The sequence below is a fragment of the Ranitomeya imitator genome, chromosome 4 (assembly GCF_032444005.1).
Source record: "Ranitomeya imitator isolate aRanImi1 chromosome 4, aRanImi1.pri, whole genome shotgun sequence".
Taxonomy (NCBI): domain Eukaryota; kingdom Metazoa; phylum Chordata; class Amphibia; order Anura; family Dendrobatidae; genus Ranitomeya; species Ranitomeya imitator.
The window spans coordinates 447723103-447740226 of record NC_091285.1 but is presented as its reverse complement, the minus strand read 5'-3'; the positions used below and the strand labels follow the sequence as shown (position 1 = coordinate 447740226).

Here is a 17124-nt window from a genome sequence, read left to right as displayed (position 1 = left end):
CTTGCTGGAAGCTCTGAGACGCAGAGGGAGCACCTCCGTACCGTTAGTCGGTGCGGAGGGTCTTTTTGCCCCTCTGCGTGGTTGTTTGTAGGTTTTTGTGTTGACCGCAAAGTTATCTTTCCTATCCTCGGTCTATTTATTGTATTTTCATCTTACTCACAGTTATTATATGTGGGGGGCTGCCTTTTCCTTTGGGGAATTTCTCTGAGGCTAGGTAGGCTTATTTTTCTATCTTAAGGACTAGCTAGTTTCTCAGGCTGTGCCGAGTTGCATAGGGAGCGTTAGGCGCAATCCACGGCTACCTCTAGTGTGGTTTGATAGGTTTAGGGTTTGCGGTCAGCAGAGTTTCCACGTCTCAGAGCTCGTCCTATGTTTTGTGGTTTTTGTCAGGTCACTTGTGTGCTCTGAACTTCAAGGTCCATTGTGGTTCTGAATTACCTATTCATAACAGGGTGGAGTGTGGAGGCGGGGCTGGGTTGGAGCCTGAGCAGAGTCTCAAGGGGGCCCCGAAAAATTTGCCAGTATGGGGCCCCGAAATTTGTAGTGGCAGCCCTGACTGTAGGTGATAAGTCCATGTTCTCCCTATTCCTGGCCATCTAGATTGGTAGTATCACTTCCATTTGGGTTGTCACACAGGACCCGTTTTACCCATCTGCAGCATCCCGCTAATTCTAGTCCTATTTTGAGCTCCGTGTCCTATACCGATCTCACGTTTGTTCCAGTTATTACCTCATAATGTGACACTGGTCAAAATATAAAAAAAGGCTCTGTCATTAACCTACAAAGTGTCTCAGTCCTTAAGGGGTTAATCGGGACCTAAATTTACACAAAAGTGTACTGGACCTGTAAGTGTATGTGCACACGTCAGGATTTCTTGTAGAAATTTTCCTGACAAAAACCGGACATTTCTGCCAGAAATCCGCATGCGTTTTTACCGCACAAAACATGCATAATGTGTGCGTTTTTAATGAGTTTTTATAGCGTTTTTAGCGTGAAAAAACGCGAAAAAACCTTTATGTGTGCACATAGCCTAAGGCTGCTTTCACACATCAGGTTTTTTGTTTCAGGCTAAATCCGGCTCTCGGGAGAAAAACCGGAACCGGGAAAAATAAAAACCGGATCCGGCTTTTCCCCCCATTGACTTGTATTGGCGCCGGATGGCCCAGCGTTCCTTCCGGTTTCATGCCGGATCCGGCGTACACTCGATTCCGGCGTCTGGAAAAAACATCTACTGTAACGTTTTTTTGTCTCCGGCAAAAAAAAGCCTGAAGCATGCTCCAATTTTTTTTGTATCCAATAATCTAGATATGCTAGCCGGATCCGTCGGATCCAGTTTTTCCAACGTTCGCCGGATTTAGCCTGAAACAAAAAACCTGATGTGTGAAAGTAGCCTCATCATTTTGCCTCAAACCGCCATCCACACAGCGCCTGAGGAACATGTACCAAGCTAGTGGTCCCTCTGAAATGAGCGTACTGGGAACCAGTAACACTCAATGTCCACATGTGGGACACCCAGCACTGCTGTCTGTGTACTAAGCAGGATGTTAGGCTACGTTCATATTTGCGTTGTGCGATGTTGCGTCGGCGACGCAACGCACAACGCAAACAAAAACGCACAAAAACGCACGCTAAAACGCATAGTTTTGCGACGCATGCGTCCTTTTTTGCCAAATTTTGGATGCAAAAAAAATGCATCTTGCTGCGTCCTCTGCGCCCTAACGCTTGCGGTAAAAAAACGTATGCATCGCAAAACGCATGCAAACGCATGTCCATGCGCCCCCATGTTAGGCTACTTTCACACTAGCGTCGGAATCTCCCCGTTGCAATGCGTCGGGCAGAGATTCCGACGCTAGCGTTTGACGCACTGCACAACGGGTGCAGCGGATGCATTTCTCCGGCGCATCCGCTGTCCCATTGTGAGGTGCGGGGAGGTGGGGGCGGAGTTCCGGACGCGCATGCGCGGTCAGAGAAAGCGGTCCGTCAGGAGCAAAAAACGTTACATGTAACGTTTTTTGCTCCCGGAGGTCCGCCACAACACGGCGCAACCGTCGCACGACGGTTGCGACGTGTGGCAAAGCGTCGCTAATGTTAATCTATGGGGCAAAAACGCATCCTGCAAACAACTTTGCAGGATGCGTTTTTTGCCATAAGGGTATGTTCACACTATGCGGTTTTTACTGCGGAACCGCCGCGATTTTGCCGCTGTGAGTCTGCAGCTGTTTTCCATGCAGGGTACAGTACAATGTTACCCTATGGAAAACAAAAACCGCTGTGCCCACATTGCGGAAAATCCCGAAAAAAAACGCGCTGAATTGCTGCGGAAAAAAAGGACCATGTCACTTTGTGCAGAATCGCAGCGATTCTGCACCCAAAGAAATGCATTGATCCGCTTACTTCCCGCATGGGGCTGTGCACACCATGCGGGAAGTAAGTGGATAATGTGCGGGTTATACGCGGGGTGGAGGAGAGGAGAGTCTCCTCCAGGCCCCGGGAACCATATTTGAGTAAAAAAAAAGGAATTAAAATAAAAAAATCATGATATACTCACCTCTGAAGTCTCAGCGCTGCACGCGGCCGTCCGGTCTCAGGTTTGCTATGCGACCAGGACCTGCGGTGACATCGCGGTCACATGACCGTGACGTCACGAAGGTCCTGGTCGCACAGCATCTTTGGAACCGGACCGCCGCCTGCAGCGCCGAGGAGATCGGGACGTCAGAGGGTAAGTATATAATTATTTTATTATTTTTAACATTACTATTGATGCTGCATATTGCTGCATATGCAGCATCAATAGTAGGGGTAAAATCCCGCAGCGGAACCCGCAGGACAAACCGTGATAAATCTGCAGGGATAACCGCAGCGGGTTTGCCCTGCAGATTTATCAAATCCGCTGCGGGAGAACCTGCAGGACAGGACGCAACGTGTGAATGTGGCCTAAACGACGCATTTCGACGTCTGGCAAAAAACGCCAGTGTGAAAGTAGCCTTAAATATAGGGGCGCATGCGTCGCCGCGGCTGCGCCCGGCAGAACGCAAATGTGAACGTAGCGGGTATGTGCACACGATGTAGATTTAGAGCAGAACTGCTGCAGTTTTTCTGCTGCAGAAACGCAGCAGAACTGCACTGTGATTTAGGCTATGTGCACACTTTGCAGATTCCACTGCGGATTTTTCCGCAGCGGAATTGCAAAATCCGCAGTGAAAACCCATCGCGGTTTTTACTGCGGATTTATCGCGGTTTTTACTGCGTTTTCTTCTGCGGATTTTCAACTGCAGTTTTCTATTGGAGCAGCTGAAAATCCGCAGAAAAGAAGTGACATGCTGCAGAATGTAATCCGCAGCGTTTCCGCGCGGATTTTTCTGCAGCATGTGCACAGCGTTTTTTGTTTCCCATAGGTTTACATTGAAATGTAAACTCATGGGAAACTGCTGCGGATCCGCAGCGGTCAAATCCGCTGCGGATCCGCAGCAAAATCCGCAAAGTGTGAATATAGCCTTACAGTACAATGTAAATCAATGTGAAAAAAAAAGCTGTGCAGAAAAATCTGCGCAGAAACGCTGCAGATTTCAGAGAAGTGCACGTCACTTCTTTTGTGCAGTTCTGCAGCGTTTCTGCAGCAGATTTTTCTGCACCATGTGCACAGCTTTTTTTTCACATTGATTTACATTGTACTGCACAGAAACTGCATAGAAACTGCGCAGAAACTGCATCAAATCTGCAGATGCAGATTTAGTGCAGAAAATCCTGCACCACATTTCCAACGTGTGCACATAGCCTTTTAGAGTGACCCAGGCTCACACACCGGACCGAAAATCGCCATAACGTCGCCTCTACACTCTGAACGGTCGCTGTTTCTTCGTCGCCTTAAATTTTCGTCACCCGCCAACCAGACGTCCAGACGCATCTTGCCATCCACAATGTGGAGGAGAAAGGAGGGGCGGTTCACGCCCTGCACCCCCGCTCTGGCTGCGCAGGCGCGGTACGGTGGTCGAACCTGGCACCGTTTCCTCTGTCAGGGCCGCGTCTGCAGAGACAACTGAACGGAGGCCTGTCTGCTGCTCCGAGCCTGTAGCGGTCCCCGTACCGGGCTGCTCCGTACATGAGGATATCGCCAGGACTCGCTGCCTTTGTCCTGCCCCGTTATTGTAGCCCCATACATCCCGGGGCTGTGGACCCCCGTGCTCTGCACGCATTGTCCGCAGCACTCTGCATGTTCCCGGTGTCAGCCCACCCCCTCCGCCCTGCTCCCAGCATAGGGTGCACCCTCTCTCATCCCTGCGGTGTTCTCCTGCCTCACCCCCATTCCACCTCCACACGTCGCCCCAAATCAATGGGAGATCCTGGACACCCGTCCCTCCAGGTGAGGCTGTGTGTGGCTGACAAGCCTGCATTGTGTGTGTGCTGTATGTGCACTGCTCCCATTGCAGCCATCATGCTGGGCTTGGTGACATGTACCCCGGATTTGGTGGCCGTGCAGACAATGGTGGGAGTCCTGTCCAGATCGTTGGCTTGTCCCGGTCCATCTTGGCTAGTAATTGTGTGCGCTGACACAAAGGTGACCGAGGCATCTCCTGTTATTGATCAGATTAATTTCCAGTTTTCTATAATCTGAACGCTCCGATTGTAACGTCATCCGTTTTTTGTCTGTACTCATGATCTGTACAGTAAATCGCGTGATGTACAGAGTCCGGTTGGACTGGAAATTCACCGATGTCTTTACTAGATGCTGTGCTCCTACATGGCAAGTTTTGATTGGCACGTCTGATGTTTTTACCATTGACATTGTTGAAGAATATTTGCAAAAATAGTTCAAATTTCTCTTGTAGAGAGTGATGCAATTCTAGTTCTTGTATTTGTTGTGCAGATGATTTTTGTAATCTAAAGCCATTGATGGGGTCTCCGCACTGGATCCCCACTTGTGTCAACCAAGGACAATAACTATTTCTTCATTGAGATCCTACAGAAACACTATCTGGAATATATCAATGGAGGATTCCTTATGATGCGACCTTCTGATTGACGTGGACAATGTATTTTGGATTTGGAAAGATCCTTTATATAAAATATAAAAGGGTTTTTTAAATGAATGGGCTTTTTATGGATAGGTTATTATCAATGTTTAGTTTGGTGGAGATACAATTCTCCACCAGTTTAACGAGATCCTGGTGTTTAGCCGTGGTAACGGCTCCATTAAAGAGCTGATTGCCAGAAGTGATGAGGATTGGACCCTTAGGATCAGGTATTGATGGCCTACGCCAAGTATACTGTCCTGCACAGTGTCTTGTCTCTCCTTGGGTTATATATTGGGAGGGATAGTTTGTTTGGACAACCATTTTAATCATCCTGATATTAAGAACTTTGGTAGACGATAATAGAAAATTACTCGAGTCCTAGGAGTCAAACCAATTTTCAGGTTAAGTTTGTGTGCTGGGACTTTTGGTAAAAAATTCTGCAACTGAGAAATTGTCCTTTAATGAGGTGAATAACAATCTGTCAACAATCTGCAACTGCAATTTTATTCCGTACTTATAAGCGGCATTTTTTTTTTTGTGGCAAATAGATTTTTACAAACATCATTCTGAAGTTTGGGGGAATTGTAGAAATGTTTGCAACTACGGTAATCTGCTTGCCTCTCAATCAAAGTTGTATTCGAGCATTAAACTGTCTGACATTTGTCCTTTTTTACATCTGTCTTGACCTGTTGACAACTTTTTAAAAAAAAAATGGGCAAAAAGATCTGGGTGTTGGGTGCATGGCCCAAAAATGTATCATAATAAACTCCACAAAGTGGCATGAATTTTGACAGAAATGTAACGGAGGCCCGTCTATTGCGGTGGCACACGTCTCTTGATTAATTTGACACCTCTTAATCCAGTGCCCCGTTGATCAAGAATGGGGAGCAAAATGCCAGTCTTGGTGAATCGAGGCCTCTGCTATTGGTGCTTTATAAAATTATTCTAGAAAAAGTGTCCTGATATGCAAACCTTTTTTTTTTTTTTCTTTTCATTTTGTAATTAATAAAACATGCAAGTTCTTTACTGCTGTTATTTGTTTTCCATATAGATACCAGTGGCAAACTCCAGAAAAAATACCCTAGCCAAAGCATGCTGCTTTTTTAAAAGGGATCATAACCCTGTACCCCCCTTTATTACAAAAATGTAGTAGACATTCAGTAATTTACTGTGTTTTGGCCGGTTCGATGTTAAAAATATATATGGGACCAGTTGTTGCATCACAGTTCTTTAGATTTTCGGTAATTACAAAATTCTTCTGTGTCTCATAAAGAAGACAGGCAGCATTTGTGTGTTGCCTTGGGCATCCCCGTCAGCCTCGCTTCTTGCCAGTACTGCAATGGCAGGGCAGTGTTTTATCTTGAGGAGGGGAAGGTCTGTGGCTGTCAGTGTGTGCTCCCCGGGGATGTCCATGTCACTCACTATCTGGGCACTTTCTGAAATTCCAGCTGTCCAGCCTGGTAGAGGCTAGAAAGGCTGTCATTACTGTTGAGTTATTTTTGCTCTGTATATCTTCTTTAGATTCAAGCCTAATATGGCATGTGATATCTTATGTGAGCATTTTACTAGTTCCTGTGTACTATGACTTATTTCCTTACATAGCACCATCATGGTCCATAGCTCTGTGCAGAGATTGTCCTCTCTGATTTCAGTTTATTTCTAATTTCCCTTCTCTTTCCCACACAGAATAGTTCTAATCTCATTGAGTGCCAATGTAAGCCAGTTGTCTGTAGAAGGGAAATCAAATGGAAGAGTACGTACGTGGCGGCAATATTGGGATATATTCGCATGCAGCTGTTTTCCTGCACCAAAAACCAGAGTGTTCGCAGGAAGAAGCTACATACAATACCATTGTTTTTGTGCGCTTTGGCTAATGTTTTTTTTTTTTTTCCTCCATTCATTTGAATGTGTGACTCCAAAAAACACTCGACAGCTAAAAATACCCAAACAAACAAAAAAAAAAAACGCAAGGAAAACACGAAGCATGTGAGTGAGATTTTAGAAATCTTAATTTTGTTTGCTGGTACTGCAAAATTAAGCATTTTTTTTTTTTTTCAGCAGAAAAAAAAAATGTTAAAAAAACAACAACAAAAATGACACACTTGACCATGCTCTTCCATATACCTATTTCAGTCAGAAAAAATGCGCTAAAACTGGGGTTGCACAGGCTGTGGCGGTTTTGTTATCTATGTGTGCAAAACCAGAACATGTTCTGTTATGGGGAACAAAAAAAAAATCACATCAATGTATAGAGGACATCTGTTCCAAAAAAGACCCCCATTTTATAAGGCGTTACACGGAGTGGCAGCGTCTGTTGGAATCATAAGGCTCCATGTGCCGCCATCCAGCCTCAGAATAGATCTGCACACAGTGTACAGAATGTTGGGCAAATCAGCAGTAAATCCACATGTTTAACACAGATCTTACAGAGGAATAGCCACACTCCATCATTACATTAGAGTAATTGGTCTGCAACAGACGCACTGTGTCCTAATATGGCTTTGCCTCCGTAGGAGGCTGTTAAGTCTGTGCCAAGTGATAAGGGCCCCTACTAATCTCAAAAGGTAGCTGATAAATGTTAAAATTGGATAAAGCCTCTCCTCACACATTTTCCTTTTGTCTGAAAATAGTTGTTGAAACCTCCACCAGATATTGATGAACTATTTTTTTTTTTTTTGCCTTCATCAATATCAAAGTTGTAGACAACCCCTATAAGTAATGAAAATAAACACGATGTGAACAACTTACTGTAGTTAAAATCTCTGTATAATTCACATGCAGCATATTTACTGTGACCGCCAGTCAGTTTTATACATCTGGCAGCAGCACATGGATTTCTGCAAGCCCCACTCTGAGAAATAGGACAATCATGAACGTTTCTGTAACAAACCTGTTGCATCTGAATTCGCCCTATAGATCCACGTGGATAAGTCGTGTACAAAGCACATCCTCATGCACTGGTCCACTGTGCAGTGCTCTTTACACAGGTCTAATCATTGGAGGAGAGCATATCCTGAAGGTAACATCCCAAGTATTTAACATACCATCTAAATGAGTTTTTTTTCCCCCTTATTCATTCAAAGCCAAGTGAAGACCCAGAAAGAAGTTCTCCTCTTTTGTGTTTGGGTAAAAAGAGCAGAAAAATAAAAATGAGGTGCTTAAATTCCTTGAATTAGAGGGATATTCCAGTACTACAGAATTATGTTGTGCCAATAAGAAAGGGACTAGTTTATGTATCATTGGGGGTCCAACCACCGAGGCCCCCACCAATCATCAGAGCGAGACACTTTCAGATCCCTTTGAATGGAAGTCCATTGTGCATGTTTGACTGTCGCTTTGTTTGTTCCTTATAGAGCTGGTGGATGTCGGGAAGCTTTCTCCAGCAGTCCCATAGAGAATGAGTGGTGGAGCAGTTGAGCCTTTCAGTCAGGGAATAAAATTGCCCATTCCTGCAATCCATTGATTGGTGTCCGACTGCCGAGATTGCAATCTAGAAGTTATCACCTGTCCTGGGAATACGTAATCAGTTCTTGTTACCCGAATATCCCTTTAATTCAGGGAATATATGCACTATAAGGACTGTGATTCCTTATAAAAAAAAATTACAAAAATACTATTAAAAGTTTTACAGAATGATGCCTTTAAAAAAACAAAACAAAGCCCATAAACAAATGGCTTGATGAACGTTGGTGAGAAAAACGTTAAACAAAATAAATGTTACTTCCTTAGAGGGTTCAATGCGTTTCCCTGTTTGAACCAGGGCTGTGGAGTCGGTAAGCCAAAACCTCCGATTACTCAATTCCCCTGACTCCCGACTCTGACCCCACAGAACTGGTCACCACTGAGCATGTGCATAAAGTGCTGCACATCAGCTAAAAGCCGAGATCCTTAGATCAGGAACAGACATTTATAGGACATTTCATAACTTTCCCAAATTCATATGGAAACCTTTACAGCACATCCTGCATTATACTACTGTGCCCAATGTATTATATATTTTTGGACTCTTTCCATTAAATACTGACTCTACCAAACTGGACACAGACTCCAGATCTCCCACTCCACAGCCCTGGTTTGAACAGTATGCTAAATTGGGGTACATGTACGTTATAGAATAGGTACCTGACCTTGTGTGAGCCCAAGTAGTGAACAAGCAAGCAGCTCTGTGCCCTGTCATACTGCATTTTATACACCCAAGAATAATGTACATCATTAAGAACAGAAATGCAATTGAATGAATATGGTTTATTTTCCCTTCCTGGTGTATTTTTTTTGCTCAGCAGCTGTGATAATTGGGGCAAATAATTGTCTTGTGAATTTACCACTTAGTGCTATAGTTAAGGTACCGTCACACTGAACGATATCGCTAGTGATCCGTGACGTTGCAGCGTCCTGGCTAGCGATATCGTTCAGTTTGACACACAGCAGCGATCAGAATCCTGCTGTGATGTCGTTTGTCGCTGCAGAAAGTCCAGAACTTTATTTCGTCGCTGGACTCCCTGCAGACATCGCTGAATCGGCGTGTGTGACGCCGATTCAGCGATGTCTTCACTGGTAACCAGGGTAAACATTGGGTTACTAAGCGCAGGGCTGCCACCGCTCTGCTTTCTGGCCGCTGTGCTTACACAGGGCAGAGAAGCAGAGCGCCGAGGGACAGACAGCGGAAGGTAAGTATGAAGTGGTTTTTTTTTTACTTTTACGCTGGTAACCAGGGTAAACATCGGGTTACTAAGCGCGGCCCTGCGCTTAGTAACCCGATGTTTACCATGGTTACCGGCATCGTTGGTCGCTGGAGAGCTGTCTGTGTTACAGCTCTCCAGCGACCAAACAGCGACGCTGCAGCGATCCGGATCGTTGTCGGTATCACTACAGCGTCGCTCAGTGTGACGGTACCTTTAGCGATTTGGGTGGAGTTTGAGTTGCTGACATTTCTACCTGTATTTTCTAGGGTAATGGTTATGCTGGGGCACAGATGATGGGAATCTGCCAGTTTATTATGACATGTTTTATAGTCTGACAAATGTACCATCAATCATCTGCATTCTGGCCAGCTCTAGGCATCATTTGGATATGAGAAAAAATGGGCAGTTTTTTTTCATCAGTGTTCCAGATCAGATTTCATGTTTTCGGTCTGTGTTAGTTTTTACCATCAGTGTGCAATCTATTTATCTTGTAAGCAAAAAAAAAAAATAAAATAAACAAATTTAAGCTTCTCCTACCCATAAGTCATCCGAGTGCGTTCCTTTTTTATTTTTATTTTTTCCCCTGTCTATTTGGAACAAGGAGTTTGGAACTATATATTGTGTGTGTGTATATATGTACAGTTGTGTGAAAAAGTGTTTGCCCCTTCCTGATTTCCTGTTCTTTTGCATGTTTATCACACTTAAGGCTATGTGCACACGTTGAGGATTAGGCTTAGGAATTTCTGCATCTCTTGGCAGAAAACGCAGGTGCGTTTTCTGTGCAGATTTTGTGCGGATTTGCATTTTTACGCCTGCGGATTTCTATAATGGAATGGGTACAAAAATGCTGCAGATCCGCAAAAAAGTGACATGCTGCTTCTTTTAATCCGCAGCGTTTCTGCAGGAATTTTCCGCACTATTAGCACAGAGGTTTTTTTCTCATTGATTTACATTGTACTGTAAATAACTTGCGTTTCTGCACGGTAAAGAACGCTGCGGATCCGCAGGAAATCCGCAACGTCTGCACATACCCTAAATGTTTCAGATCACCAAACAAATGTAAATATTAGATAAAGATAACACAAGTAAGCACATACGCAGTTTTTAAATGAAGGTCTTTATTATTAAAGTGAACCTGTCAGCAGGATTGTGCACAGTAACCTACAGACAGTGTCAGGTCGGCGCCGTTGTACTGATTACAATGATACCTGGTGGTGAAATCCGTCTTGTGGTTGTTTCTTAATATTTATTTTCACTTTTGTGTTAATGAGTTTATCGTTCCCTAAGGCGGGGTTCGTGTATGAGGTGCTCCGATTAGATATTCATAATGCAGACTGCTGACAGGTCACCGTTCCCTCACTGTCCTGCCCCCTAGTTTGCATAATGAATATCAGTACATACTGAATAAAAAAAATAAAAAATTGCTTCTACAGGCAGATGCTGGCCGTGGCTCCTGCACTGCAGCATAACCGCATGGTCACTGTGCACTTAATCACTTTTGCTTATTTAATTCAGCGAGTTAAAAAAAAAAAAAAAAAAAAGCAATTTGAAAATGGCGCCTGCGCTGTAGCAGCTATTTTGTGTGTATAGAGATCCCATAGCGGCTATTGCATCGGCGGTGCCATCTTGCTGGAGAAAAAAAAAAAAAAAAGATTTCCTCCTCCAAGATAGCGCCACCCGTGCAGTCGGCGATCTCCGAGAGCTGCTACTGTGCATGCGCGGGTGGCACCATCTTGGAGGAGGAAATTTTTTTTCTCCCCTTCTCCAGCAAGATGCCGCCACCTGCACCATAGCAGCTATCAGATCTCTATACACACCGATAGCTGCTATTGCGCAGGCGCTATTTTCACATTGCCTTTTTTTATCTCACTGAATTAAATAAACAAAAGGGATTAATTGCACAGTACACATGCGATTATGCTGCAGTGCAGGAGCCACGGCCGGCATCGGCCTTCAGAAGCGTTTTGTTTTCTTCACTATGCACATATATTCATTGTGCAAACTAGCGGGTAGGTCAGTGACCTGTCAGCAGTCTGTATTATGAATATCTAATCAGGGTAATTTTGGTCAGTCGGCCACTCCTGGCCGGTTCACCACTGTCCCATGTTTTCTCTACTTTTGTATAATGGCTCTAACTTAGTTTGCTGGAGTCACAAAGCTTTGAAATGGCTTTATAACCTTTTCCAGACTAATAGATCTCAATTACTTTGTTTTTCATTTGTTCCAGAATTTCTTTAGATCGTTGCATGATGTCTAGCTTTTGAGGACCTTTTGGCCTACTTCATTTTGTCAGACAGGTCCTATTTAAAGGGAACCTGTCACCTGAATTTGGCGGGACTGGTTTTGGGTCATATGGGCGGAGTTTTCGGGTGTTTGATTCACCCTTTCCTTACCCACTGGCTGCATGCTGGCTGCAATATTGGATTGAAGTTAATTCTCTGTCCTTCATAGTACATGCCTGCACAAGGCAAGATTGCTTTGCGCAGGCGTGTACTATGGAGGACAGAGAATGAACTTCAGTCCAATATTGCAGCCAGCATGCAGCCAGCGGGTAAGGAAAGGGTGAATCAAACACCCGAAAACTCCGCCCATATGACCCAAAACCAGTCCCGCCAAATTCAGGTGACAGAGTCCCTTTAAGTGATTTTTTTTTTTTTTTTGAGAACAGGTGTGACAGTAATCAGGCGTGCTTGTTTCTAGGGAATTTTAACACCACTTCCCAAGATGTGATAACCCACAAGTAATTAATGTTTTAAGGGGGATGGCAGGCAGGCAATCACTTTTTTCACACAGAGGCCTGTAGGTTTGGATTTCTTTTTCTTTTAATAATAAAGACCTTCATTTAAAAACTGTATTTTGTTTACTTGTGTTATCTTTGTCTAATATTTAAATTAGTATGATCTTAAACATTAAGGTATAATAAACATGCAAAAGAATAGGAAATCAGGAAGGGGGCAAACACTACTTCACACCACTGTATGTACGTGATATATATACAATATATAATATATATATATATATATATATATATATATATATATATATTCAAACAAAAAATAGGCAGCACTCCAAAATCTTGAATGTCTTGTGCAGTTTATTCAGACCCACATGTCTTAATCATGTCTTAATTAAGTGATTAAGACATGTGGGTCTGAATAAACTGCACAAGACATTCAAGATTTTGGAGTGCTGCCTATTTTTTGTTTGAATCTATGGACTGAGGATAGCCGGTGGACGGGCTCCCTGAAGGCTCTGCACCCACAGATAAGTTTAAAGCTGTGCTGTTCATTACAGCACAGCTTTAAACTTATCTGTGTATATATATATATATATATATATATATATATATATATATATATATATATATATATATATATATATATATATATATATATATATATATATATATATATATATATATATATATATCACCTCTCACCTAACAAAAATATTCAACCTTTCCCTCACTTCCGGTATTTTTCCCTCCTCATTTAAGCATGCCATCATACATCCATTACTTAAAAAACCATCCCTCGATCAAAACTGTGCCGCTAATTATAGACCTGTCTCTAATCTTCCCTTCATCTCTAAACTCCTCGAACGCCTGGTCCACTCCCGTCTTACCCGCTATCTCTCAGATAACTCTCTTCTCGACCCTCTTCAATCTGGCTTCCGCTCTTTACACTCTACTGAAACTGCCCTCATTAAAGTCTCTAATGACCTACTAACGGCTAAATCTAATGGTCACTACTCCATGCTAATTCTCTTGGATCTCTCTGCAGCATTCGACACTGTGGATCATCAGCTCCTCCTCACTATGCTCCGCTCCATCGGCCTCAAGGACACCGTTCTCTCCTGGTTCTCCTCCTATCTCTCTGACCGATCCTTCACTGTATGTTTTGCTGGTTCCTCCTCCTCTCACTTTCCCCTTACTGTTGGGGTTCCTCAAGGATCAGTCCTAGGCCCCCTACTCTTCTCGTTGTATACTGCCCCTATTGGACAAACAATCAGTAGATTTGGTTTCCAGTACCATCTCTATGCTGACGACACCCAATTATACACTTCTGCTCCCGATATCACACCGACCTTTTTAGAAAACACCAGTGATTGTCTTACCGCTGTCTCTAACATCATGTCCTCCCTCTATCTGAAACTAAACCTGTCAAAAACTGAACTCCTCGTGTTCTCTCCCTCTACTAACCTACCTTTGCCTGACATTGCCATCTCCGTGTGCGGTTCCACCATTACTCCAAAGCAACATGCCCGCTGCCTTGGGGTCATCCTTGATTCTGACCTTTCATTCACCCCCTACATCCGATCACTGGCTCGCTCTTCTTACCTGCATCTCAAAAACATTTCTAGAATTCGCCCTTTTCTTAATTTCGACTCTGCAAAAACTCTGACTGTTTCACTTATTCATTCTCGTCTGGACTATTGTAACTCTCTACTAATCGGTCTCCCTCTTGCAAAACTCTCCCCGCTCCAATCTGTCCTGAATGCTGCAGCCAGGATCATATTCCTCACCAACCGTTACACCGATGCCTCTACCCTGTGCCAGTCATTACACTGGCTACCCATCCACTCCAGAATCCAGTACAAAACTACTACCCTCATCCACAAAGCACTCCATGGCTCAGCACCACCCTACATCTCCTCCCTGGTATCAGTCTACCACCCTACCCGTGCCCTCCGCTCCGCTAATGACCTCAGGTTAGCATCCTCAATAATCAGAACCTCCCACTCCCGTCTCCAAGACTTTACACGTGCTGCGCCGATTCTTTGGAATGCACTACCTAAGTTAATACGATTAATCCCCAATCCCCACAGTTTTAAGCGTGCCCTAAAAACTCATTTGTTCAGACTGGCCTACCGCCTCAATGCATTAACCTAACGATCCCTGTGTGGCCTATTTATAATAAAAAAAAAAAAAAAAAAGGTTCCTCGCATCATGTTCTCATACACTTTATGCAGTATTAGCCCTCTGTGTCTGTACTGCTACATACTTAGGCAGGTAACTGGTTCATGCAGCTTTACATGAACACCTGAGCCTTACACTATAGCTGGTCCGAATAACTAAAGCAATTGTTACCATCCACCTCTCGTGTCTCCCCTTTTCCCCATAGTTTGTAAGCTTGCGAGCAGGGCCCTCACTCCTCCTGGTATCTGTTTTGAACTGTATTTCTGTTATGCTGTAATGTCTATTGTCTGTACAAGTCCCCTCTATAATTTGTAAAGCGCTGCGGAATAAAGAATGTTATTTCTTTGTTTATTTTTCTTTTTAAATTGTGAAAAGTCTTTTCAGAGGGTCATTTATTATTCAACCCCTCAACCCACCAGAATTCTGTTTGGTTCCCCTAAAGTATTAAGAAGTAGTTCAGGCACAAAGAACAATGAGCTTCACATGTTTGGATTAATTATCTCTTTTTCCAGCCTTTTCTGACTATATAAGACCCTCCCCAAACTTGTGAACAGCACTCATACATGGTCAACATGGGAAAGACAAAGGAGCATTCCAAGGCCATCAGAGACAAGATCGTGGAGGGTCACAAGGCTGGCAAGGGGTACAAAACCCTTTCCAAGGAGTTGGGCCTACCTGTCTCCACTGTTGGGAGCATCATCCGGAAGTGGAAGGCTTATGGAACTACTGTTAGCCTTCCACGGCCTGGACAGCCTTTGAAAGTTTCCTCCCGTGCCGAGGCCAGGCTTGTCCGAAGAGTCAAGGCTAACCCAAGGACAACAAGGAAGGAGCTCCGGGAAGATCTCATGGCAGTGGGGACATTGGTTTCAGTCAATACCATAAGTAACGTACTCCACCGCAATGGTCTCCGTTCCAGACGAGCCCGTAAGGTACCTTTACTTTCAAAGCGTCATGTCCAGGCTCGTCTACAGTTTGCTCATGATCACTTGGAGGACTCTGAGACTGACTGGTTCAAGGTTCTCTGGTCTGATGAGACCAAGATCGAGATCTTTGGTGCCAACCACACACGTGACGTTTGGAGACTGGATGGCACTGCATACGACCCCAAGAATACCATCCCTACAGTCAAGCATGGTGGTGGCAGCATCATGCTGTGGGGCTGTTTCTCAGCCAAGGGGACTGGCCATCTGGTCCGCATCCATGGGAAGATGAATAGCACGGCCTACCTGGAGATTTTGGCCAAGAACCTCCGCTCCTCCATCAAGGATCTTAAGATGGGTCGTCATTTCATCTTCCAACAAGAGAACGACCCAAAGCACACAGCCAAGAAAACCAAGGCCTGGTTCAAGAGGCAAAAAATCAAGGTGTTGCAGTGGCCTAGTCAGTCTCCTGACCTTAACCCAATTGAAAACTTGTGGAAGGAGCTCAAGAGTAAAGTCCACATGAGACACCCAAAGAACCTAGATAACTTGGAGAAGATCTGCATGGAGGAGTGGGCCAAGATAACTCCAGAGACCTGTGCCGGCCTGATCAGGTCTTATAAAAGACGATTAATAGCTGTAATTGCAAACAAATGTTATTCCACAAAATATTAAACCTAGGGGTTGAATAATAATTGACCCACACTTTTATGTTTAAAATTTATAAAAATTTAACTGAGCAACAAAACTTTTTGGTTTGTAAGATTTATGCACCTGTTAATAAATCCTGCTCTTGTTTGAAGGCTCTAGCTTATTTGCATCTTATTAAACCTGCTAAATCTGCAGGGGGTTGAATACTACTTGTAGGCACTGTATGTATATACAGTGGGGCAAAAAAGTATTTAGTCAGTCAGCAATAGTGCAAGTTCCACCACTTAAAAAGATAAGAGGCGTCTGTAATTTACATCATAGGTAGACCTCAACTATGGGAGACAAACTGAGAAAAAAAAATCCAGAAAATCACATTGTCTGTTTTTTTAACAATTTATTTGCATATTATGGTGGAAAATAAGTATTTGGTCAGAAACAAACAATCAAGTTTTCTGGCTCTCACAGACCTGTAACTTCTTCTTTAAGAGTCTCCTCTTTCCTCCACTCATTACCTGTAGTAATGGCACCTGTTTAAACTTGTTATCAGTATAAAAAGACACCTGTACACACCCTCAAACAGTCTGACTCCAAACTCCACTATGGTGAAGACCAAAGAGCTGTCAAAGGACACCAGAAACAAAATTGTAGCCCTGCACCAGGCTGGGAAGACTGAATCTGCAATAGCCAACCAGCTTGGAGTGAAGAAATCAACAGTGGGAGCAATAATTAGAAAATGGAAGACATATAAGACCACTGATAATCTCCCTCGATCTGGGGCTCCACGCAAAATCCCACCCCGTGGGGTCAGAATGATCACAAGAACGGTGAGCAAAAATCCCAGAACCACGCGGGGGGACCTAGTGAATGAACTGCAGAGAGCTGGGACCAATGTAACAAGGCCTACCATAAGTAACACACTACGCCACCATGGACTCAGATCC

At 43.9% G+C, this 17124-nt stretch overlaps 1 protein-coding gene across 1 annotated transcript in view; it reads left to right on the top strand.

The window, feature by feature from the left end:
- Positions 1 to 3964: 3964 nt before the first annotated feature.
- The window catches only part of CSK (C-terminal Src kinase), a 135522-nt gene continuing 122362 nt past the window's right edge, over positions 3965 to 17124 (top strand). Inside the window, exon 1 of the mRNA XM_069765707.1 lies at positions 3965 to 4360. The gene's annotated coding sequence lies outside the window, so the exon portion shown is untranslated. The remainder of the gene's footprint in view (positions 4361 to 17124) is intronic.